Here is a 27500-nt window from a genome sequence, read left to right on the forward strand (position 1 = left end):
GAGAGGGAAGGGGAGGGGGAGAATAGGGAGAAGGGGAGGAAGGGTGTAGTGGAGGGGTAAAAAGGGAGGAGGGGTAGAGAAATGGGAAGAGGAAAATGAGGGAGTGGGTAGAAAAGGAACTGGATGAAGGGAAGGTATACAGAGGTGAAGAGGTAGGGGAGGGGAAGAGGAGGGAGAAAGAAAGGGGAGAGGGGGTAAGAGAGGGATGAGGGGATATTAGGGGGAGGGAGGGGATATGAGGGGGAGGGAGGGGGGTAGGGTCCTGTAGGGTACGAATATGACACGTGCGTCGAAGTGCTAATTAACTACAACGTTTTTTTCATTTTTTAATATATTCTGATTTTTTTGGTAGTTCCGGAGATATTTTTCAAAACTAAAGAGGTTACCATATATATTTTTTAAGAATATTGCTTTCCCAGTATGGTATATCCGAAGAAATATGCTGCTCTTTTAGTAATATATCCAGCAAGACCAAAATTCGAGTTGTATATACATGTAGAAATATACCCTTTTCATATATCAAAAACTTTCATAACCCAGAATTATACAGTAACTGGAAAGGAGTAATGTGGAGTTTTAGGAATTTTGTGTCATTAATTTTCAAATTCCAATAAAATGTCCGCCCCCAATTAGTTCCATTAAAAAAAAAAAAAAAAAAAGGTAAGATGAAGGAGGAAAATGATATATGATAAAGATACCTTAAAAGAAACTCATCCCTTCGTAATTATCTAAGCCAGGAAAATGAATAAATAAATAAATCAGTAAATAAATGGAAAGAGATTAATAAAGAGGAGAAATAATTTCAAAAAGAAAACGTGGGTAAGTAGAAGAAAAGTTATTGGAAAAAAAATGGAGGAAGAAAATTGGTAAAAATAAAGTTAAGGAGAAAAATACTGACAATGGAAAGGAAAATATTCATAGCAAAACAGAATGAAAATTGATAATAGAGGAAGTGGTGCGTTGAGGAAAATAGATTAGTGAATGGAAAAGAAAATTGGAATATTGGGAAAAAAATCGAAAAGAGGGAAAAGGATTGGACTGTGTAGAAAAAATAACTGATAATGAAAGATAGAGATTGACATGTTTAGAAGCAAAAAATGGTAAATAGAAGGGAAATTGGCAAACAAAATAATAATAATAAAGAGGAGTTTGGTAAGGGTAGGAAAATATTAGTAAAAGACTAGTCTAATAAAGAAAAAAATCGTAAAAGAAATGGGAGATTGGTAAAGTGAAAAAATAATAAAGAGGGATTTGGTATATAACGAAAATATATGAGTAAAAACTGGTAATAAAGAAAAAATATCGTAGAAAGAGGGAAATAAATGATGTGAAAAAAATAATAAAGAGTTTGAGAAGTAGCGAGAAATATTAGTAAAAATTATTAAAGAAAAAAAAAATCACTAAATCCTGGTAAAGAAAAACATTAGTAAAACCAGGTAGAGGAAAAAAATACTAGTAAAAACAGATAATAAAGGGAAATATAGAAGTAAAAACAGGTAATAAAGGAAATTATATAAGTAAAAACAGATAATAAAGGGAAAAATAATAGTAAAAACAGTTAATAAAGGGAAAAATAATAGTAAAAACAGGTAATAAAGGGGAAAATAATAATAAAAACAGGTAAGAAAGGGAAAAATAATAGTAAAAAACAGGTAATAAAGGGGAAAATAATAGTAAAAACAGGTAATAAAGGGGAAAATAATAGTAAAAACAGGTAATAAAGGGGAAAATAATAGTAAAAACAGGTAAAAAAGAGAAAAATAATAGTAAAAACAGGTAATAAAGGGAAAAATAATAGTAAAAACTGGTAATAAAGGGAAAAATAATAGTAAAACAGGTAATAAAGGGAAAAATAATAATAAAAACAGGTAATAAAGGGAAAAATAATAGTAAAAACAGGTAATAAAGGGAAAAATAATAGTAAAAACAGGTAATAAAGGGAAAAATAATAGTAAAAACAGGTAATAAAGGGAAAAATAATAAATCTAGGGAGGAAAAGTGACAAATGTGTGAAATATGAGGGTGGAGGTGGCGACAGTGGTCTCAATTAATCCAGGTGAGTGGCAGGTAATCAAAGTTGCGGCGGCCACAGAGAGAAAGAACTTTTTTGTAATCTCATTTTTCTTGCTTTTATTTTTTTATTTGTAGGGAAATGGGGAGGTAGATGGTATGAGAGAGGTATGAATTATTTGCTGTTTAGTCTAGTTTGGAATACATACATACATAAACATACATGCATACCTACATACATACATACTTACATACATCTATGCTTACCTGTCTATCTGTCTCTCTATTTATCTAACTGTCCGTCTACTTACACACACACACACACACACACACACACACACACACACACACACACACACACACACACAAAGATATATTGCATGAAAAAGAGAGGTTTCCTGAGAATTGTTTTCTATTTTCTGGCCTAGAAATTACTAGAAGCCTATGTACAGATTGTGTGTGTGTGTGTGTGTGTGTGTGAGAGAGAGAGAGAGAGAGAGAGAGAGAGAGAGAGGGGGGGGGAATCAGTATAGACAGACGTAAACAGATTAACAATGATATGTATGCAGTACTGACAGAGAAGTTATGCTTGAGAGAGAGAGAGAGAAAGAGAAAGAAAGAGAGAGAGAGAGAGAGAGAGAGAGAGAGAGAGAGAGAGAGGCCTTCAATGATATTCGTGGACTTGATAGGCACATATTTAACCCTTCCATTTCCCCTTTAAGATTCATTAACGACTACTCTACGACCCCCCAGTACGACCCACACCACGACCACCTTGACTACCTTCCTTAACGACCCACGTATAGTCGATAGGCATAAATCAAGCCCTTACACCACGACATCCTTGCTACGACCCCCCCTATACGTAGATCTGACCCTTTTACGACTACCCTACGACCCACTTTGACCTACTACGACCCCTAGCACGACCCACGCACAGAGAAGTTGAGTGAGACAGCGGGATCTTCGCCTTTAAGCCCGAGGACTTAAAGGCGACACCACCAGCAGGGAGGATGGTGGGAGGGGAGGGGGAGGGGAGGGGAGGAAAGGGGAGGGGAGTGAAGAGGGGGAGGAAGGGGGGAGATTAGAAAAGGAGGGGAAAGGGAGGGAACAGTTGGAAGAGGAGTGAGGAGGAGGGAGGCTAAAATTAGGGAAAGGGGAAAGGGGAAGGGGAAGGAGGGAGGGGGTAAGTACCGTATAGGGAAGAGGTGAGGGGGAAGGAAGGGAAGGAGGGAGGGGATGGGGATGAGAAGAGCGTTTAACCAAGGGGGAAAAGGGGGAGAAACAGGAGGAGGGGGAGGAAGGGAAGGGGAGCGGGGGAGGGAGGAAGGAAAGAGGGATGGGAGGGGAAGGAGGAAGGGTGGGATGGGAAGGAGGGATTTCAGCTCCTTCAAAACAGTGATATATTTTCCACTTAGTTCTTGAAAAAAAAATATATGGAAGGAAAAAATGCTTGTACTGAAGGGGTTAAGGAAAGCTATATCTAACCCCTCTAGTTCGAAAGGTAGAGAGAGAGAGAGAGAGAGAGAGAGAGGAACAAACTAGTCAGTAGCAGGAATAAACCAGGAAATGACGTCACTGATCTCCTTCCTTACCACCTCCTCTCCTCTTTCTCTTCTTCATCGTCTCAGTTATTCCTTCCCTTCTTCCTCCTCTTCCTCTTCTCTCCTTCCCTCCGTCTTCCTTCACCTCCCTCCCTCCTCCCTCTTCTGTCTAGCTTTCCCCCCTCCCCTACTCTACCTCCCTCTTACCTCCTATTTCTCTCTCTTTCTCTCTCAACATCCTCTCCCCTTCATTCCCCATACTCATCCATATGTATTCCTTCCTCGTTCAGTTCATCCTCCTCTTCCTTCGCCTCCTCCTCCTCCTTTTCCTTCACTTCCTCCTCCTCCTCTTCCTTCCTCTTCTTCTCCACTCTCCCTTTCTTACCTCTCCCTTTCCTCCTCCCTTCTCTTCCTCCTCGTCTCCTTTCTTTCTTCTCTCACTCCTCCTATCTCTCTAGTTCATCTTTCCTCCATTCTTTTATTATTCTCTCTCCTAGTTTCTCTCTCTCTACTCCTTCTATCTTTCTCCACCTCTTCTTCTTCTTCGTCCTTGCATCCTGTTCTCTCACCTTTTCTTTCTTTTCTCTATTATCTCATTTTTCCTTCTCATTTTCTCACTGACACTTCTTTCATTCATTCATTCATTCATTCATTCTCTCTCTCTCTCTCTCTCTCTCTCTCTCTCTCTCTCTCTTTGATTTCTTATATTCTTCCGCATTTCTTTCTTCCCTTTTTCGCCCCCCTCCCTTTCTCCTTTATCTTTCTTTTTCATCTGTCTCTTTAATTCAGTCATCTTTTCTCATTTTTTCTTATCCTCTTTCTTTTTTCTCTCTCTCTGTTTGCTTTCTCCTTCTCTCTTTCTCATTCCTCTCCAATTCCCTCTTCTCCTCCGCCTCTCATTCTTTTTTCTCTCCTCTCCGTCTTCCCACATTCCTTCATTCTCCTCTCTCTCTCTCTCTCTCTCCTTCCTTTCCTCCATCTCTTTATCCTTCCTTTCCTCCTCTTCTCTTTCCTCTCTCTCTTTTTTTCTTTGTCTCTCTTCATTCTCTGCCTTCCCTCACCCTTTCCTTTCCTCACCCTCTTCCCTCTCTGTGTTTTTCTTTTTCACTTAACCATCGTTCCTCATTTCTTCCTTTCCTCCTTCCCTCCATCTCTCTCTTTTCTCCCTCCATTCCTCCGTCTTCCCTGCCCTCAAAGGTGACACCGTAATCAAGATGAGACTGATAACTTTTTTCGTATTTCTCCAAATTTTTTCTTCCTCCAACATCTGAGGCCAAAAGAATGGTCTATTTTTAGCTGTAACTGGTGATGGAGAGGGGCGCCTTCAGGTGGTGGCACAAATATGGCTGGGTGACTTCACTACCCTGTTATCCTGTCGTCCCTCCCTGCCCTCCCTATCCCCATAGAGTTAATTACCCTATTTTTTTTTTTTGTAATTTTATATAACCTCTTTTTTTTCTCTCTCTCTAGCTCCATCCCTTCCGCTTCCCTCTCTCCCTCCCTCCACTTTTTCACCCATTCTTTCCATCTCCCTCCCTCTTTTCTTTCGCCTTATCTCCCCGGTCATCCGTCCCTTCCTCCCTGACTGCTTCCCTCCCCACTCCTCCCTAACAGTTCGCCTTCCCTCTCCCTCCATCCTCTCTCCTTCTCCCTAATTTCTTTCCTTCCTTCCCCCTTCCTCCTTCCCTACCTCTCTCTACCAGTTTCCCTTCCCTCCCATTATTCCTTCTTTTTATTAGTGTCTTCTTCCTTTCCCCTTTCGCCCGGCTTTCCCTTCTCCTCCTCCTCCTTCTCTTCCTCCTCTCACCACTTTCCTTCCCCCTCCTTCCCTCCAGTTTTCCTCCTTTCCTCCCCCTCTCTCTCCCGCTAAAAGTTGTCCTTTGGCCTTGGCTTCAAGTTGCTCCATTAGTTGGACCAAGACAGTCCCAGACCTAACAGTCCCCCCCCCATCCCTCCTTCTCTCTCCCCTCTTTCCTTCTCTCTCCTCCCTCCTCCGTACCTCCTAATTCCCTCTCTGGCCTTTCTCCCTCTCTTCTCTATCTCCATTCTCTCTCCTTCTCTCTCTCTCTCTCTCTCTCTCTCTCTCACTTTCTCTTTTCTCTCCCTCTCCCACACTTTCTTTCTCTGTCTCTCTCTTTACCTACCTCTATTAGTTTGATCAAGACAGTCCCAGGCCTAGCACAGTCCCCCCTCCTTCTCTCTCTCTCTCTCTCTCCCTCTCTCTCCTGGTGCAGTCTCAAAGTTAATTCTAAACCGATTAAATTATCCTTCTGACATTAGATAGATAGATAGATAGATAGATAGATAGAGAGAGAGAGAGAGAGAGAGAGAGAGAGAGAGAAAGAGAGAGAGAGAGAGAGAGAGAGAGAGAGAGAGAGACAGACAGACAGACAGAGACAGAGACATAAAAACAGACGGTGGCAGAGAAAGGACGGAAAAAAGAGGTATAGAGAAATAAAGAAAATGTGAGAAAGTGAGAGACAGATAAAGACTAAGGAGAAAGATGAAGTGACTAATAAAAACACTAAGAAAGGAAGAAAGGAAAGCAAAGAAGGGAAGGAAGAGAGGCAGACAACGAGAGATTAACGAGACGAGGCAGAAGTGGGAGAGAGTAATGAGGAAGGGAAGAGAGAGAGAGAGAGAGAGAGAGAGAGAGAGAGAGAGAGAGAGAGAGAGAGAGAGAGAGAGAGAGAGAGAGAGAGAGAGAGAGAGAGAGAGAGAGAGAGGGCGTGTGAGATAGTAATTAACATGAAATGAACTTTATAATTGGCATATAATTAACTCATTAATTAATTTCCATCTATGCAACATCTATATCTATCTGTCTACCTCTGTCTATCTTTGTCTATATATTGCTCTATCTACATACATACATACATTCACACACATACATACATACCTACATACAGAAGGGAATAAAAAGGAGGAAGGTAGTATAACCATGTCATGACAAGTATATAAACAAGATGATTAAGTTGATGTACTCAAATGTGGATGGAATGGTATCTAAATTACTAGAGATGAATAATTATATCAGAGAAAATGAACCACAAATAATATGCCTAACTGAAACAAAATTAACACCAAGGATATCAAATGACATACTAAACTTAGAGGAATATAATATATGGAGAAGAGACAGAAATTTAAAAAAAGGAGGAGGAATTATAATATTAACTAAGAAAAATCTAAAAGTCAATGAAATAAAACTAGATATACCATCACAAGTAGAACTGATTGCAGTAGAGATCAACACATCTGAAGGGAAAGTAATTGTAGCCAATTTGTACATGCCACCCAGATCAAACACATGGGAAAGAGACGAATATGAGGACCTGGCAGAGAGTACAATTCAGAGTTTAAGATCATTACTACATAAAATGGAAGAGAAATCGGAAAGAATTATACTAACTGGAGATTTTAATACAAATATAAATTGGAATACTCTAGATATAATTAGCCAAGAAAGCTGTTGGGACCAAAATCTCCTGGATCTCGTGCAAGAGTTTTTCCTAACGCAACATGTGAGGGAAACCACCAGAAAAAGAGGACTCGATGTACCTTCAATGCTAGATCTCATATTTACTAGGCAAGAAAATGATATTGACAATTTAATATATCACCCTCCACTCGGCAAAAGCGATCATGCAGTACTAAATTACAACTTCAGGATAGCATATGACATAGTTAACAGCAATGAAAGTTAACAAAAAGAGTCTAAACTATAAAAAGGGAAATTATCATGACCTAAAGAATTATTTCTTAGAGGTTGATTGGGAAAATAAGCTTAGAGGACAAGATTTAAATGCTGTATATAAAAAATTCTGTGAGTTTTATGAAATAGGAGTCCAGAAATACATCCCACAGCACAAAGAAGCAGATAAGAAAATACAGTAATGGTTCAATACAGAATGTAAAAAATCAAAAGAAAGAAGAAATTTGTTGTGGAATAGATACATAAGACACAATAGTGAAAGGGCGTTTAATAATTACAAACAGGCAGGAAACGATTATACAAGAATAAGGAGGGAAGCCCAAAAACAGTTTGAGGAGGATATCATAAATAAAAGTAGTTATCAACCAAAGCTGTTTTACAGCTACATCAGAAGCAAAACCAAAGTAAAAGATATAATACAATCCATTACGGACGAGGGAATCACTTAAACACAAGAGAAAGATATTTGTGAAGCACTAAATAAGAATTTCCAATCAGTTTTTACAGAAAAAATTTTGAGAGGGACTATGTGGAACATGCATGTCCACACATACTACCAGATATACAAATAGCAGAAAAAGTAATACAGGAGGAGTTAAGTAAATTGGACCGAGGAAAAGCAAGTGGTCCTGATGAAATTTCATGTTGAGTACTACGAGAATGTGCAAAGGAGTTAAGTAAACCATTATTTTTAATTTTTAAGAAATCCTTAAGTCAAGGTAAACTACCTGATATTTGGAAGAAAGCAAATATTGTCCCCTTATTCAAGAAAGGGAATAGACAAAATCCACCCAACTACCGACCAGTATCACTGACCAGTGTTGTAAGCAAGGTATTAGAAAAGCTTATAAGAAAAGCTTGGGTAAATCATCTAGAAGAACACAATATGATAACAGAAAGACAGTTTGGTTTCAGAAAAGGAAAATCATGTGTTACTAATCTGTTGAGCTACTACGACAGAGTAACAAACACAATACAGGAAAGAGAAGGATGGGTGGACAGTATCTATTTAGATTTCAAGAAAGCATTTGACACAGTACCACACCAAAGACTTTTATGGAAACTGTACCATCAAGGAGGAATTCGAGGCAAACTGTTTTGTTGGATGCATAATTTTCTCATAAAAAGGGAAATGAGAACAGTACTAAGGGGAAACTACTCATCATGGAAAGAAGTGACTAGTGGAGTACCACAGGGTTCAGTGCTGGTACCAATCGTGTTTTTAATGTATATAAATGATATAGACAGTAATACTGGAAATGAAAGCTATCTAAATATGTTTGCAGATGATGCAAAAATACAAAGGAGAATTACTAACACAGACTCTTGTAAAGAGCTACAAGAAGAATTAAATAAACTTCATGAATGGAGTAATACATGGCAAATGGAATTCAGTGTGGACAAGTGTCATGTAATCAGGTTTAGTAAAAGTGGAAAAAGACCTGATTGGGATTATACGTTAGGAAATAAAACCTAACACACATCAGAAAGAGAGAAGGACCTAGGTGTGATTATCAATAACAGACTATCTCCGGCTGACCACATCAGTGAGAAGGTACGGAACATGTATTCACTGCTTGCAAATATGAGAATAGCATTCACATACATAAATGAAGACATGCTAAGAAGGATAATTACATCATTCATCAGGCCAACCCTGGAGTATGCATCAGTAGTCTGGAGTCCTCATCTCAAAAAACACATAGACAAGATTGAAAAAGTTCAAAGGGCCGCTACAAGATGGATACCAAGCTTAAGGGACCTAAGCTATGAAGAAAGACTAAATAAACTGAATCTACCAACACTACAGGAGAGAAGGAAAAGAGGTGACATGATAATGCTATATAAATGCATATCAGGGAAGAAGAAAATAGACATAAATGATTACTTAACATATGGGCAAGCATCAGCAAGAGGATACTGCAAAAAACTGCATAAGAAGAGAGGTGATAAAGACGTAAGGAAATTCAGTTTCCCAAACAGAGCAATTGATCCTTGGAATGCATTACCGAATGAAATAGTGTGTGTCAAAACAATTCACAAATTTAAGGATATGTACGATAAATATGGTTTAAGACACGGGACAGTACGAGCTTGACTCATTCCTGTAAAGATACAATTAGGTAAGAACAATTAGGTAAGAACATACCTACCTACATACATACATACACATACGGTATACGTCTATTCATTGCCTTACGTAAAATCTCACTTTTTTTTTTTCCTAGTAGTCATTTACCCCCCCTCTCTTTCTCTATTCTCATCCTCCCGTTCCTCTCCCCCTCCCCTCCCCTCCCTTCCTTCTTTCCTCCCCCTCTCCCCCTCAGTAATCAGGAGTGAGGGAGTGGGTGCCAGGGGCCATTACTGCCTTAATTAGGGAAAGTAAGAAACACACACACACCCCACACTCGCTAGGAGAGAGAAGGGGGGTGGAGGAGGAGGAGAGGGAAGTAAGGCGAGGGGAGGGAAGGAGAAGAGAGGAGGAAGAAGTGGGGAGGTGTAGGAGGGGGTAGAGATTTGCTCAGATTGGGGAAGAGGAAGAGGAAGTGGGAGGATAGAGGGGAAAGGAAGGGGATGGTCAGAGGGGATGGGGAAGAAGCATAGATGGGTAGGAACAGAAGCCTCCAGACTGGCTTCGAGGAGGTAGAGAAGGAGGGAAGGAAAGATGGGGAGAAAAGCCGAGGAGGGGGTGGAGCTGAAAGTAAGGGGAGGGGAAGGGAGGGGTGGGGGTGACGGGGAGAGGATTTAAAGGGTAGGGAGGGAAGGAGAGGAGAGAGGAGTAGGAGGAGGTAAAGATTTGCTTGGGCCCTGGGGAGGTAGGAGACGAAATGGGGAGGGAGGAGAGGGAAAGGGGGAGGGGAGAAACGTAGAGGTGGGGAAACAAGCCACCAGTTATGCAAAGATTATGGTGGAAAAGATTTGCTTCGGGTGAGAGGGATTGGTGAGGAGGGGGATTGAGAGGGAGATGGGGAGGGGAGGTGGATGGGGAGTTCAAGACTCAGAGGGAGAGGGAGAGAGGAGAGGAATGGGGAAAGGGATAGGAGGTGGATGGGAAGGGGAAGGGAGTTTGGGAGAGAGGGAGGGAGGGGGATGGAAAGGGGGAGCAGGAGAGGAAGAGATGGAGAGAGGGATGGGAGAGGAGGTGGATGGAGAGGGGCAGGGAGAGAAACGTAGCTTGAGAGGGATAGGAGATGGTACTGAGGTGTAATCTGCAGAATAAATCGATAAGGATGAGGTGCTACGAAGCTTGTATGCCTCCGAGAGTGCATACCCTGGTTAATTCTAATACTTTTAGGGTGGTTCATATATAACACTGCACTTTCACTCCATCGGGTGATTTCTCGTACATCAGTATCTGACCTGCATCATTTATTCATTACCTACTCCCACTGCCACAACCAAGCCCACACCAGCCGACTGAGCCATCCCCGCAACACATAACATACTGCCAGGTGAGTTCCATGAGGTATTATAATCCCATTGGGGTATAAGAGAAAGTTTTGAGGGCATTAACAATATCGGCCCCACTATTTCCATCTACCTGTCTGTCCACCTGTCTGTCTCTATCTATCTACCTGCCCATCTACCTGCCTACCTACCTGTCTATCTATCTGTATATCTATCGGTCTTTTAATCTGTCTATATTGGAATACCTGATGCAGCTCCAATATTCTGATAACTCCATTTATCTTTTGAATTATCTCTATAATTCTCCACCCCACCTCTTACTGCTATTGTCATTCACATTTATCTCGCCTGTTTATTCTCTCTCTCTCTCTCTCTCTCTCTCTCTCTCTCTCTCTCTCTCTCTCCAATTTACCGTTTTCTTCCACGCCATTTTCTTTTTCTCTTTCTTCCATTAACCACAAACTTTCCTAATTTGTAGCATTGCCTCAAGCACTTTAAAACAGAGAGAAAGAGAGAGAGAGAGAGAGAGAGAGAGAGAGAGAGAGAGAGAGAGAGAGAGAAAGAGAGAGAGAGAGTGACCACCTATCCCATCATTGGCTGTGTTAATTTGCTCGGCTCTTCCTCGTCTCATTTAGCCGAGTGCTTAGATGGGCGAGAGAGAGAGAGAGAGAGAGAGAGAGAGAGAGGGAGAGAATAATTAAAAATGGTCGCCAAGAGGTTGAAGAGAAAAATGGATGGAAGGAGGGAGAGAGTTAAAAAAAAAAAAAAAAAAGGAGGAAGTTTGCAATCAAGTAAAAAGATATGGACGATTAGATTCAGCTTAAGGGGATTAAAACACATACAAGGTCGAAGAGGCCTTATAGCATATAGTACAGCATATTACATTCCATCACGAGACTAAACACACACACACACACACACACACACACACACACACACACACTTGAAGGACGAGGGTGGGGTGCTACTGGAGGTCTTACAGTTATATGGAGAGCACCAAAACTCACCTCCCATAAACACACTTGGTTTAGCCTTGTAAAAGTTGCCTCGGCTTTTAATAGGGCCTGTGAGCTAGTTCAATAATGCTGATGTGTTTTGATCTGCACAAATGTGATATTCCTTAGGGCGCGTCCACACCTATTGCCTGCTGGTGCTTCGGGACTTATGCATCACTGTAACTTAAAGAAATTCTGTTTTGCACCTGCCAGTTTCCAGCAGCGTCACTTGCATGAGGTACAGTGATAAAAAAACTCCCGCCCACACTCACAACCGCCAGCACCAGCAAGCATTTAGTATGGACGAGATCTTAGCCCTGCCAATTTAGCGTTTTTCTAGCGAGATCTGGAAAATATTACTTCTTCCTAGCAAATTTTTACTTTTATCCACAAGAAATCCAGCAATATTCTGGAAATTTCTTCAAAATAATAGCAGTATCACTTATTTACTGTCCAGATTCTTGCGATTTTTTGGATTTTTAAAATATATTTAGTGTCTTTCTACATTTTTTTGAGAGCAGGTTTGATGGTATATATGTGCTTCGAATTAGCCAACTGTAATATAATTTTCTAGGGCTATTATTCTTTACGGTGGTTTTTCTTACATTTTCCTACCGATTTAACGAGAGAGAAAGAGAGAGAGAGTGAGAGAGAGAGAGAGAGAGAGAGAGAGAGAGAGAGAGAGAGAGAGAGAGAGAGTCACGGGTAGTTTCTGAAGAGACAAATGATGAGAAGTTGAGAAGTGAAGAAAGCCAAGAGTTGAAGGCAAAATTAATTAAGACGAATGAGAAGAGAAGGGGTGTCGCCGAGAGAGAGAGAGAGAGAGAGAGAGAGAGAGAGAGAGAGAGAGAGAGAGAGAGACTGAAAAATGCCTAAGAGATACAATAAAAATATTCGAGAAAGGAGATGAGCTACAAAACTATAATTGAAACACACACACACACACACACACACACACACACACACACACACACACACACACACACACACACACACACACACACAGAATTCCGACGAGGGGAGGCAGCCGTGAGTTACGAGACAGAGAGAGAAAGAAAGAGAAAGAGAAAAAGGAGAGATAAATGGACGGAGGATAGGAGAGGGAGAGAAGAGAGGAAGGGAGACAGGTGACTGAGAGGCTATGAGAGAGAGAGAGAGAGAGAGAGAGGGGGGAGACAGAGACAGACAGACAGACCACCCTATCCTTACTACCAATTCCATCCTTCCAATATTGTAAATGGAATTCTTAAATAACAGTAAAATAACAGGTAAACGCCCACTCTAGGATACTTGAGCGAGTAAGGGGAAACCACAGAAGCTGAAAATAGTGATTGCTGCAAGGTTGAAGCTCCTCTGACTCACTCCCAGGCTAATAAAATAGTCTAGAGTCGTTCAGGTAATGAGAGGGGTAGTGTGTGTGTGTGTGTGTGTGTGTGTGTGTGTGTGTGTGTGTGTGTGTGTGTGTGTGTGTGTGTGTGTGTGTGTGTGTGTGTGTGTGTGTGTGTGTGCAGTTCTCTATTCCTACACGCACTCAGGCACTCATGAACTTGCATAAAACAGTATTAAAATCCAAGACGTCAAGGTTTATAAGGAATTTCAAAGACACTGGTTTTATATTAAAGTAAAAGAAAAAAGAAAAGTGAATATCATCTGTGTTTAATATTGTTCTCTGTTCTTTTTCCTTCACTCATTCATTAGCCATTCACTTCATAACCAGGCGCTGACGAGCTGTTGCGGCGTCCACCCAGGAGCCAAACCTCATATTTCCCTGCACCTCACCCTGGGAAGGATCCTGGTCCGACCTTGGTGAGATGCTGCCTACCACAAGGGGGCGCCGGATCCCTACACTGTGTATATACTGTACCATACATCTACGACGACCTCACAGAACAGTTGCTTACCTGTGGTCGACGGGCCTGCTCGGTCAAACAAATCGGAATTAAGCAACAGTAACAAAAACTTCATAACCAAGCCTACGTATATTGGTATAAGGTTGCAAATATACTTTTTTCTTTTTCACGCATTTTACAATTTTTCTAAAGTTGTGTTAAAAATATTACCCTTCTTTTATTTTATTTATTAGCTTTTGTAGTCACCATATGTCCTTTATTTACACATTATTGAACTTAATCTGTTTGTAATATTGGCTGCGTGTGTGTGTGTTTTTTTCATCACTCATTTATCTACATACACTCTCCGGACATTTTAAAGCAGCGTTAGTCGGGTGGGAGCGAATAATTATACAGATTTTGACAAGAAGAAAAAGCTAAAAAAAAGATGAAGAGAAAGCGTAAAGAAAGGAACCACAGAAGAAAACGAGAAGATAATGAGGCGAAGAGAAAAAAGTGAGAATAGAAAGAGAAATAAATGAGAAAAAGCGAAATAAGCAAGAGATTGGTAAGAGAAAGTAAACACAAAAAGCAAAGGAAAAAAATGAAAGTGAGAAAAAGAGAGGAGAGAGAGAGAGAGAGAGAGAGAGAGAGAGAGAGAGAGAGTAGTTAAGGCAAGACAACTTTCGGGTCGGATAATCACCCTGAGTTCTAATTGTCAGGGTGAGAAAGTTCCAAGGGCGAGGCTGGAATTGAGAGAGAGAGAGAGAGAGAGAGAGAGAGAGAGAGCGTGAGAGAGAGACAGACAGATAGACAGACAGACAGTAAGAGGATCAAGTGAAAAAATTACAAGGTCCTACTTATCACACACACACACACACACACACACACACACACACACACACACACACACACACACACACACACGAGCGCACACACACACACACACACACACACACACACACACACACACACACAAGAGAAAGAGAAAGGAAGTGGAAGAGTTACAAGGACCTACACACACACACACATACCAAGCATACATTACTGTACATGTGAAGGGGTTGGTGGGATAGTTATGATGACTGTGCAGATTTTCTTCCCAAGTAATAGTATACCGAGAAGGACAAAAGATGAAGGGCTCTCTCCACACCCACTTCACCCTCCGAAGAACAAGGCAATAAAAATAATGGGGAAATGATGCCTGTATAATTTTGTAAAACTATATAAACCTACTGCAGTTCGAGCAAAACTTTACAGAATTATAAGTTTAGATTTTCATTAAGGCTCTCTCCCTACCCACCTGGCCCTCTGAATAGCAATAATCTGTTCACTTGATCCTGGCGTAAAATTGCCTTCTCTCCATCTTGAATGCTGCTCTAAAACATGAGGAATAATACGTGGTGATAGTCACGAAGACGTGCTGTGGAAAGGATGCAGAGCCGTAGTGTAATTCTATTCCACCGCTGATATAAGGGAAATAATACAGCAGCAATAACAGTTACGTGATGGATCCAACACTACTTACAAGGCTGTTGGGTACGTTGTAAGATCTTTCCCAGCCTTCCTCTCCTACCTCCTCGATTTTGTCTTCCTCTTCCCCCACCACCTTCCTGTGTTCCTTTCACCTCCCTCTCTCCCAAAAGGAGGATGGTGAACTGCAGGAAAAAGGCAACTTCAGCCTGCAGTCCACTGGGTTCATGTTCTTGATGAGCCTGGGGTTGCAACTACTACTACTACTACTATTACTATTACTACTACTACTGCTTCTGCTGCTGCTGGTGCTACTACTAGTAGTATATCGTCGGACGAAGAGTTTAACTCTTTCAATACGAAATTTTATTATCTAACAATTTTCCTACGAATATATACATGCATGCATATGTATATGTATGTAAGTGTGTATAGATAGATAGATAGATAGTTAGATAGACAGATAGATAGATAGATAGATAGATAGATAGATTGGATATAGATTATAAGAAATGCAAAGGAAGAAGAAACGTTGAGGAAAGACGTATGAGAAAAGGGAGGAAGAGGGAAGGGGAGAGGAACAGAAGAAGAGAAGAACAGGAGAAATAAGAAAGAAAGGAAAGATGGTAGAGAACAGAAAAACGATGGGAGAATTTAATAAGAGAGACGAAGGAGATACAGAGGAGGGGAGAGGCTGGGGAGAAAAAGAGGCGAGAAGAAAAAGACAAAAAATAGAACAGACTGAGATAATTGCTTGAAATGTGGAAACTTTGGGCTGCGAGAGAGAGAGAGAGAAATGCTTAAATTCATATGTGCTGTTTTAAGAAATGATTCAGATAGATAGACAGACAGACTAGATAGATAAACAGATAAAAAGGTAGCTAGATAGGCAGATCGACAGACAATATTCTACAAAGCAGAAAAAATATATATATCTACAGGAGGGGAGTGATTCCATAAACAACAAAATGAATAAAGAATAAAATCATACAACGAGGACACAAGAACGATCAGACAGACAGACAAACAGACTAACAGAAGCTGACGGACAGAGAGGCAGACAGACAGACAGACAGACAGGAAGGCAGACAGACACAGACATACAGACAGATATATAGAATTAACGCAAGAAAATATGTGAATAATTTAGAGAAAGATGGGCAGAGAAGAAAACCATTGAAAAACACATAAAATAAAATACATAAAACAAAGTAGGTGTAAAGAGAGAGCCGTGGTCAACTGTGCCTCTGATGCAAGTCAAAGTGTTCAGAAAAACTGGGAGAGTAAGATGTGACGATGACCATGGAAAGATATGAATGAAAAACGTAGAGACAAATGAAAGCAAAGGCAAAAAAACAAACGCAAATGACACACACACACACACACACACACACACACACACACACACACACACACACACACACACACACACACACACACACACACACACACACACACACACACACACACACACGGACGAAAACATAGAATCCGAGACAAACACAGGTAGAAACAGACACAGACGATCAGAAGCTGGCAGACAAAGATATGTCGAAACAGACAGACACCCACCCACAAAAAGAGAGAGAAACAAATTGACAAATACAGGCAGAGACAGACAGATAATTGGACAAAAGCTCACACACACACACACACACACAGACACACACACACACACACACACACACACACACACACACACACACACATATAAACAAGGGAACTGATGTGGTTAACTTAGGTAAAGACAAAGAACAAAAACTTTTAAGAATACATTAAAAAAAAAGAGAGAAAAAAACAGTTTGAAGAGAAAGATGAGGTAAAGTTGTGACTTTGACGCACGTAACATCTTAAGAAAAAAAAAATGAGCTTAAGCAAGAAAATATTGCGTAAGAAAGAGTGATGACTATGGAAATATATAGAAAAAATTGCAGAAGGAAATCAAAGTAGGAGACAAGGACACAGAAACACAGATGAGGAAATGGAAGGGGATAATTGCACAGTAGCGGAAAATTAAAAAAAAAAATAACTGCAAATATAATTATAAAGTTTAGGGGCAAGAAAAGACGACGAGGAAAACGGGGAAATAAATTGAGATGTGGAGACTGGGAATTAGGAGAGTTGCAGAACATAATGAAAGAGAAAGAAGAAAAAACGAGAAAGCAAAAGTCACGAGAAAAAACAAAATGGATGGGAAAAAAAAAAGAACACAATAACACAAATAAAAAATCAATCAGAATTCGAGAAAACCAAGGAGGTAAGAATCATAGAGATCAGTTAAAACACTTACACATAAAAGAGAAACCATCATCATCATCATCACCATCATCACCATCATCATCATCATTCCACCTACATATGAAAATGGAATGACGAAAGTTAAAGAACTGAAGCGAGGATGTTACGAAGAAGAAAAACGATAAGGATCACACATAAAAAAAAATAGAGGAAAAATGCCAAAATAACGATACAAAAACAGAAAAAAGAGAAAGGTGGAGTAAAGTAAAGAAATTAAAAGATAACTACACAGAAAATAAATAAATAAATGAATAAATAAATAAAAATAATTAAGAGTAGATAATGCCAGAAATATATTTATAGGTACATAAAAAAGTAAAAGTTCACCACAAATATTTAATAGAATTAGAAAAAGAGAGGGAAGAGGAAGAAATGAGACTTGATGTGAATGAAGAGAAACGAATGAAAAGCGAAAAAAAAAAAAAAAACAGAAGTACAATAAAATAGTGAAAGTTGAAAATACGCAGAACCCAGAATGAGAGAGAGAGAGAGAGAGAGAGAGAGAGAGAGAGAGAGAGAGAGAGTAAGAGTCATGCAGTTAGGTCTCTCAATAACACTAGCATGTGTCATTGGGGAGTGGGGGGGAGGGGAAGGGGAGGGGAAAGGGAAGGGGAGGGGAAGGAGGAGTGAGTGGACGAGGGGAGATGTGTGTCTGGGTCTGTGAGTGGTTTGATTTTGTGTGTGTAGCGAGTGTGTGTGTGTGTGTGTGTGTGTGTGTGTGTGTGTGTGTGTGTGTGTGTGTGTGTGTGTGTGTGTGTGTGTGTGTTTCTTCCTTCCCGTCCTCCCCTCCATTTCCTTTCCCCATTCATTTCTTTTCCTCCTCGTAACATCTCTCACTCTCTCTCTCTCTCTCTCTCTCTCTCTCTCTCTCTCTCTCTCTCTCAGTCCAGCTTTCCTCCAGTCACCGCGAATCCAATATGGACACTTTCTCCAATCACTGGAAAACATTGTCGGGTCATCACAACAATTTTTTTTTTTTAACTCTCTGTCTGTCTGTCTCTCTCTCTCTCTCTCTCTCTCTCTCTCTCTCTCTCTCTCTATTTTGCCACAACATTCATAAAAACACAGCCTCAGCAATAAACGTATAATTCCAGCATTTTTTTCCTACAGAGTTTCCTAAGTATTACAGTGGATTTAATGTGGAATATTTCGCAATATATTTCGCTCTCTGAAATAATTATTGTAGTTACGTAATTAGTTTTTTATATATTTTCATTTTTTTCTAACTCAAAATCCTCTCTGATGCTTTTTTTTTCGTTTTTTGAATTTATTTTATGTTTTATGCTGTTCGTATTTCATTTTGACTTTCTACTGATTTTCGGATTTATTGTGATGGTGATATTTGCCCCATTTTTTTAAAAATATATTTTCTCTTCTGTTCAATAATTTTTTACACTTTTCTGAAGTGATTTTCTTTTATTTATTCTTCCTATGTTTTTTATCATTTCGCTTGGCCAAGATTTTCGTCCCTTTGTAGCTTATTTCACGTATCTGAGTGGCAGGTAATGTGGGTACAACGGCTCTGTATCCTTTCCATAGCACTTTTTCGTGACTAACACCATTTTCTACCATCCATTGCTACAATTCAGTATTTAAAATGGATGGAGGACAATTTTAGTTCAAGCTAAATTTGGAGGGAGAGAGAGAGAGAGAGAGAGAGAGAGAGAGAGAGAGAGAGAGAGAGAGAGATGTTAGAGCAAGTATTAAATATCTGAAAAATTAATTATCTTCTTTACTGAAAGTTGTAATGGTGTCTTGCCTTTAATATAACTCAGTCCTTGATAACTTGGAAATTAACTCTCTCTCTCTCTCTTTGTCTATCTGTCTATCTATCTATCTAAACGAAGCGAATTTCCTCCAACACTATCTACCACTTTCTCTAACTGCATCTATTATTCCTGACTATATCTATCAGCCCCACTTCCACACCAATTTGTTTCCACGCTTCTCACTTTTACTCTTATTCTCTTTAAACCTTCTACTTTTTTCTCATTTGATAGTTCGTTATATTATTTTTTCGCTCTATTTCTGTCATTATTCTATTCTTCGTTTCCCATTGTTATTCGGCCTTGTTTTGTGATTATTCATTAATTTTCTCCTTCTCATCGCTCTCTCTCTCTCTCTCTCGTCAAATAAAACCTGTCTTTTCATTCATTTTTTCTTCTCTTTCTTCCTCCTTTCCTCTCTTTCTTCCCTTCTCCTTCCTTCTCTCTCTCTCTCTCTCTCTCTCTCGTCAAATAAAACCTGTCTTTTCATTCATTTTTTCTTCTCTTTCTTCCTCTTTTCCTCTCTTTCTTCCCTTCTCTTTCCTTCTATACTTCCCTTCCTAGTATTATCCTATGTTTTTGCTTTTGTTTTGTCTTTTTCTTGTTTTTTTTTTCATTTTTCCCTTCTTCCTCCCTTCCTTCCTTCCCTGGTCCTTTCCTTCCATTATTCATTTCCCTCTTCCTCTACCCTCTTTCCCCTCCTCTCTTTTCACCCTCACTTTCTCTCCCATCTCTCCATTCTCTCCCCTTCTCCTTCCTCTGTCTCCCTTCTCCCCTATTTTCATGCCATGTCCTTGCTTCCTTTCCTCCCTCTTTTCCCTCATTTCTCCCTCCTTACTCCTTTTTTTTCCAATCTCTCCCTTCTTCCAATTCCTTTCTAGTTTCTCGCTTCCTCCAGATTCCATCCCTCCATCTCATCCTTGGTCTCCCTCTCCTCTTCACTCATATGCACTCTCCTAGTCAGTCTCTCATTCTCCATCCTTTCCACACGGTCAAACCATATCAAAGAGATCTGTCATATACTGTTAATTATCTGTCAAATCATTTTAACCTGTCATACCGTCAATATCAAGTACTGTCATGGGGTAGCAGATGGTTTGTTATAAATATGGAGGGTTGTTCACGTGTAAACTCCCTTTATTATTGTGTCAGATGATATTATGAATGTACGTAGGCTGTTATTAATATCCAACTCTATTGATAAAAGTGTCTACGTGCTACTTTTATTGTAAGAGATCCTATATTGGTGTATAATTTCTGGTTTCCGCCCTTGCTCTGTATTTTGTTATTAATTTGATGTGTTGTTGAAATCGATAATCCTTTTTTTTTTTTTAATTTATCAAGCAGCGTTATTAATATCAGATACTGTTAATGATGTGTCTAAGTGCTTTGATTTTCGTTAATATCATAAGAGTTAGTGTTAAAGGAGATAGAACTGTCACTACTCTTTGAACTATGAAGTGTTGCTGATAATTTTGATAATATGTCTACGTGTTATTATGTCATGTGTTGTGCTAACTTCCAGTATGTGCCTCACACCCTTGCTTGTTTACTTTTTACATAACGAGAATCAGTATTAAACTGGATAGGGTGTTAATAAGGCTGATAGTGTTTTTAGTGTGTTAGATACCGTTAAAAATGTTAATAATGTATATGATCTTGATAATATCGTCTGGTGTGTAATATTAGCATCCAGTCTTTGCCTCACGTCCTTACTTATTTACATCTTATTTATATAACGAGAATTGGTATTAAAGTGGTCATGGCTGTTAATAAAGTTGATAGTACCTTTATTAATACGTCCAATAATGTATGGGATCTTGTTAATATCGTCCGGTGTGTAATATTAGCATCCAGTCTGTGCCTCACGGCCTTGCTTTGTTGTCTCTGCCACACCCCACTGCCCCCACCTCAATAGTTCCCCCACCTGCACACTCCTTTACCTGCTCGCTTAATTGGATAATCATGGCCTCCCGATTGCCTTGTTGCAGACGCCCCCTCCCCCAGGCACCAGACCATTAACCCTGAGACGAGGAAAGCCGATACTGAACTGATTAAAGATGTCTGGCTGATATGAGGGTGATAGTACAGGTTATTCCCTATGTCTGGGTCCTTCCTTATTACAACGCTAGTGCGAAAGTATGATTACACACACACAGGTGTGTGTGTACACGCATGTATATAGATAAATAGACAGACAGATAGAGGTAATTATAGGTATGTAGATATATATGTATATGAATTTGTATGCATAGCCCCTATATATATATATATATATATATATATATATATATATATATATATAGTGTGTGTGTGCGTGGCGTGTGTGTGTGTGTGTGTGTGTGTGTGTGTGTGTGTGTGTGTGTGTGTGTGTGTGTGTGTGTGAATCCATTCCATAAAGTGGGCAAAGAAAGACCAACAGAATTCTGAAACCACCCAACATAAAACAAATTAATTGAGCATGATAGATGCATCAAGGCTTTGTGCAGGGAAGACAATATTGCAGTCGTGTGTGTGTGTGTGTGTGTGTGTGTGTGTGTGTGTGTGTGTGTGTGTGTGTGTGTGTGTGTGTATTCATGTCTTTGTTCTTCACAAATCCTCCACATTGGGGGTTTTGTGGCTTTGAATGCTTCACATTCCCTTAACTTTCCTTTGCATTCCATTTTTTTCCTACTTCTGCATTTTATTGTTCAAAACTTTGCTGCGAGAGAGAGAGAGAGAGAGTGAGTCGTTTAGTTCACCTACAACACACCAATAGAAAGCACCTCTCCCCTTCCCCCTCACCTTTCCTCCTTTATCCCCTCTTCTTCCATTTCCTTTCTTCTTATATCTTCCCTTCCGTCTTAAATCACCCCTTCTGTCTCCCTTCTTCTTTCACTTCCATCTCTCCTGCCTCTCTCCTGCATTCCTCTTTTCTCCCTTGTCCCCCCCTTCCCTTTCTCTCCTTTTTCTCTCTCTCGTCTTCCCTTCTACTCTCCCATCATCTTCCCACACCTTCTCTCTTCCTCTTCCTTTCCCTACCACCTCACCTTACCCCATCCTCTCTCTCCTCGCCTCTCCTCCCCATTTCTCTCCATACCCTTCCTTCACCTCTCCCTTCCCTCCCCTCCACCTCCCTTTACCACTCCTTGGTCTCCCCTCCCTTCACCTCACCTTCTTCTCTCCCTTCTCCTTCACCTTTTCCCTCTCCCTCCTTCCTCCTTCCCCCTTCCTTTCCTTCTCCTCTCCCCTCCTTTTTCTCGCCCCCTCTCCCCTGTCCTTCCCCTCTCACCCGTCCTTTACCCCCTCCCCTCTCCTTCCTCTATCCTTTCCTCTTCTCCTCTTTCCTTCCTCTCCTTCACCCCTCTCCCCTTTCCTTCACCTTTCCCCTCTCCCCTCCTCTTATCTCATTTCCTCTCCTCCCCAACCAGATTTTCTCACCATTTTCCCTCTCATCCTCTCTCTCTCTCTCTCTCTCTCTCTCTCTCTCAACTTTCCTTCAGTTTTTCATTTCCTTCTCTTTTTTTTTTTTTTTTTTTACCCTTCATACCGTATTGTTTCTCTCCCTTCCTCTCTTCTTCCTCACCTCTCTCTCTCCCTCGTCCTTCCTCATCGTCTCCAACCCCCAATTTTTCCTTCCTGCTGTTCTCTTTCATCTCGCTGTTCCATTAACTCTCTCTCTCTCTCTCTCTCTCTCTCTCTCTCTCTCTCTCTCTCTCTCTCTCTCTCTCATATACTACATTCTCTTTCCCATCCCAGACATTACAAAAGCACTATCGGGTAAATGTAACAAGCTTTAAAAAAAAAATCTAGTTTCCCATAGAAGAGAGAGAGAGAGAGAGAGAGAGAGAGAGAGAGAGAGAGAGAGAGAGAGAGAGACCTTCGATTCATACACAAAGCTTGACAGTACAACCATCTGGCTATAACTCTCATTTTTTTTACTACTGTACAGTGAGGGAAAAAATGAATAAATAAAAAGAACACTGGGAGTCATACAAAGAAAATCTCAATCAACAATTTTTTAAAATTGATATGCAGTGAGTCAAAAAATACATACATACATACATACATCTATCCATCCATCCATCCATCCATCCATCCATACATCTTTTCATCCATCCACCCATCCATCCATCTGTCCATCCATCCATTCATACATGCATAGATACATACACACATGCATACATTTATCTATCCATCAATACATACTCATACACATTCATACATACATACATACATACACACATACATAAATATATACATACATAAAAAACGAAGAAAACACCGTGATTCATACAGCGTTCCTGATAGCAATTAAGGACGTGATAAAGCCAGTTACAAAGACGTTATTTATTCTTTACCTTGAGCCTCTGTTGCAGCTGTGAAATCCCCACCTAGACAAGGATATTGTTAAATTTAATTGTCTGGAAGCGAAGGGCAACTAAACTAGGCTAATTTTATTCTAACTTAGCCTAAATTTTCCATCTGTTTTCTTAAATTCTGTGATAATGATGTTCGGTGGTGATAATGATGATGATGATGATGATGATAAGGAGGAGGAGGAGAAGGAGCATGAGGAAAATAGTCATGATGATAATGATGATGATGATGATTGATGATGATGGTTAGTGACGATTGCAACAATATACAAAAAATTAAATCACCATTTCACTTCAGTTACGTATTTTTTCATCTTCGTAAATTCAGACGCTATTATTTAGAATAGGGTATATTTCCCGTACTAAAAGAGGTTAGATATTGCCTTCATCAACCCTTTCACTGCTAGGAAACTACTAGGCCAAATATAAAAGTCTGGATAGAACAAGAAAAGAGGAAATATGTCAGACTGGAGGATTCAAGAGATATACCCTTGACGCCGCTACCCAGTCAAGGCAGTGAGTGGGTATTGGAGGTTGCAGACTAAATTGGCAGTTACTATGCACTTAAATGACGCCAGTACTGTTGATAAATGTAATAAATATCCGCAGAAAACTTGACCATAGATGTATTTAGCCGTCTCATTCTGGTGGCTCATTACATTCTTTACTCCTTCTTACTGGGGAGAGACGTTTTCACATTATTTGCCGATTCCTTGCTTGCTACCTTTGCTGGAACATCCCTTCCCCCCACACACACACGCACATGGATTTACTGATATGTTATTGAACTACTATCTACGTATTTATGCAGCTGTGGTTTATTTTCTTACATGCGAAATTGAAAGCTTCTGAAATCAATGAAGGTTTTCTAAGTGCATCGCCCATGAACTTAACATTATAGGAAGCTTCATGTTAATTCCATTGGCGGACCCAGGGACCGTATTAATAAAATTTAAGACCAAGTTTGTATTTTTTATTTTTATAGTTTTATCTGCACTTGTAGCTTTTTTTTTTTTTTTAATGCAAGGAAAAAGGACCAAAGGTCAGTAGCCCGCAAATTGTTCCCTCCAAGAAAAAACGAAAGTAAAATAACAAGGAGCCAAATTCAAGATCCTTTCATTTCGAGACGCCTGGACACACTGCTGCCAAACAGTTCACAAGACTGAATATCAGAATAAAACATACGATAGCAAAAGGTACCTGATCACAGTGAATAGCATTGAAATTGGCTAAGATCCTTTATAAATATGGCTAGGGGTGTTGCATATGTTTCGCGTGCAACACCCCTCCTTCTCCACACTTAAATTATAGTACTTATGCAGATTACATTTTTTCTTCCTATCAAGTATCTTTCTCCGGGTCAAATATAAGGTACAGTTCATGCTTGGTTGATGAATTACGTTTCCCGTCCATGTTCACAGCTTTTCAACCTCGGTCCATAAGGTAGAAAATATATAAAATTATCAAATGCTACTTGCTGAGGAAAAAGGATGCTGAGTGCTTATAGAAAGTGATGTGGACCTGTGAGAGATAGTCCTGGATCTGCCTTCACTCCTCCCCTCTGTTTTTCCAATATTTCCCTACATCTAAGCACTTTATTACTTGATAATTTTATGTTGACCTATAGAATTGGTAGTCACGGGATTTGGAAAGTGTAGGAGAAAGATACAGTTTTTTTGTTTTTTTTCGAATTCTTTTGCTTATCTGTAAATAATATGCAGAATCACCCCACGTGGAAAGCAGTGTGTGTGTGTGTGTGTGTGTGTGTGTGTGTGTGTGTGTGTGTGTGTGTGTGTGTGAGAGAGAGAGAGAGAGAGAGAGAGAGAGAGAGAGAGAGAGAGAGTCAGGATTTTGTACACTGTATCTACTGTATGTCACTCTCTCCTTCCCACCCTTCCTCCGTCCTTTCCGCGTCCCTCCCCAACCCCCTTTCCCTCCTCCACCCCCATTCTCTCTCCCTCTCATTCTTTTTCCCCCTCCACCTCCTCCACCTCCCCCTCCATCTCTCCCTCAACCTCCACCTCCCCAACCGAGAAGTATATAAGACACAGACTGAGTGCTTCCAGTCACTCGTCTATCGTCACGGTGAGTTCTCCTGGACTTTGACCGGCTCTTGTGGTTAAATATGGGTGTTGTTTCAAGTCAGGTGGTGTTAGGAGTGTTGTTAGATGGCATTAGAGTGGGTGTACTTAGGTGTTAGAGAGGTGGGTGTAGGTGTTAGGAGTGTTGTTAGATGATGTTAGAGTGAGTGTACTTAGGTGTTAGACAGGTGGGTGTGGGTGGCTTTAGGGTGTATGTAGGTGTGTGTAGCTGTGGGTGTTGTCTCAGGTGTACATGTGTTTGGGTGTTGGCAGGTAGGTGGCATTAGGTGTTGGCAGACCTGTTGGGAAAGACGCGTTTAAAAGGTTTAAAATCTTAGGTAAAAGGAAAGGAAGAAGGAAAAAGATAAAAGCTGAACAGTGGTGTACGTGAAAAACCGAGAATGAATAGTTTTGAAATGCCTGGAGACACAGAGTTGGAAAGCCTGGAGGTCATAGGCAAAGGGAAAAGAATATTTTTAAAAATGTAGCAGAACTGAACGTGAGAAAACTGAGAATGAACCTTACTGAAATGCTTCGAGTCACGGATTTTTAAATACCTGGAGACAATAGGCAAGGGAAAAAGATAAATTGAAAAATGTACCAGAATTGAATAGCTGTGTATATGAAAAGCTGAGAATGATTTGCTGTTCCTTGTGAATTAAGGTTCTGGGGAAGGCTAACGAATGGTGGTTTTCTGGGTGTTTTCTGTTTTATGTTTTGTTCTTCATATTTGCTGATGCTTTGACTTTTATTATGACGATAAATTATTCAGTGACGTTGTTGTTAATAAGGCTGCAGTAGTAGTAGTAGAAGTAATAGTATTAATAGAAGTAACTGTAGTAGTAGCAGTAGTAGCCCTAAGCTTATCTGGACGTAAACTCAGCGGACTGCAGCCCCAAGTTGCCTCCTCCTGCAGTTTACCATCCTACTGTCGGGGGATAGGGAACTGCAAATGATAGACTTGTGAATGCGCATCTGAGAAGTAGGTCGGGAACTGTAATCCATTTGTAATGTGATGCGAAGAGGGAAGAATGAAGTGGTGTGGACATGTGAAGAGCAGAGGATGTTAAAGATTGAGAGAAAACTGGAAAATAGACGACAAGGGACGGTCCTAAGAAGACATGGGATGAGGTCTTATAAGATGACCTAAGATGGAGGGAAATCAGCAGAAATATTTCCCATGTGAGCAAGATTACTACATACAAGTGTGTGCAAAACTTTTCACAATGAGAGTAAATGAACTGTATAATTTTACTTTTAGCCATTGCTGTGGTGTGGGAGACTTTTATTATTTATTCTGTTTTACTCTGCGGATGTTTGATATATTGTAACTCTTACAAAATTGGGAAAATACCAAAAAGGCAGTACTGTAATCATAAAAAGGCCACTAAAAGCTCACGAAACCCGAAAAATTACACGACCAAATAACTCGTCAAATTTGCCCATAAAAAATTTTGCCCTCTTAAAACACTTAATCTTTATAACTTGCGTCATAATGCGAGCAAGTTGAAATTTTTATGAGGCTTTAAAAAGATTGCACAGCCGAGAAATGACCTGTGAGCCGAAATGGAGGTTGGGTAATTCTGTGGGAGATTTCGTTTTTGTTTATGGTTCTTGTGGATGATTCTGATTTTATTAATATTGCTCTCCATGCTAGATTTTTTGTTTTGTTTTTTGTGTTGCTATTTCTTTTCTATTTTTTCTTTGTTTTCATTTTTCTGTTTTTCATTTTAATTTCTTACTTCTGTTTCTTTCTTCTAGTTGTTCTTTCTCGTGTTTGTGTCCTTTTGTTATTTTCTTCTTGCCTTTCGCCCAGCATCGTCTCTTCCTTTCCTCTTTTCCTCTTCCATATCCTTCCTTCTTTCTCAGTTTTTTCCATTCCTCCTTCCTTCCTCCCCCCCTTCCTCCCTTTTTCTCGTCTGTGTCCTCTTTTCCTCACTTTTTCGTCTCTCTTTCCTCACCTCTCATCCTTCCTTTCTTTTCTTTATTCCTTCCCGCCTCCTTCCCTTCCATCTTCCATCTC

The 27500-nt window shown here is 40.1% G+C and overlaps 1 protein-coding gene across 1 annotated transcript in view; it reads left to right on the plus strand.

Moving 5' to 3' along the window:
* The window catches only part of LOC145409669 (uncharacterized), a 107890-nt gene that overhangs the window by 74698 nt on the left and 5692 nt on the right, over positions 1 to 27500 (plus strand). The gene's annotated exons all lie outside the window — the stretch shown is intronic.

This window comes from Coenobita brevimanus, chromosome 82 (genome assembly GCF_032717465.1).
Source record: "Coenobita brevimanus isolate Jiangsu-jjx chromosome 82, ASM3271746v2, whole genome shotgun sequence".
In the NCBI taxonomy this organism is placed as follows: domain Eukaryota; kingdom Metazoa; phylum Arthropoda; class Malacostraca; order Decapoda; family Coenobitidae; genus Coenobita; species Coenobita brevimanus.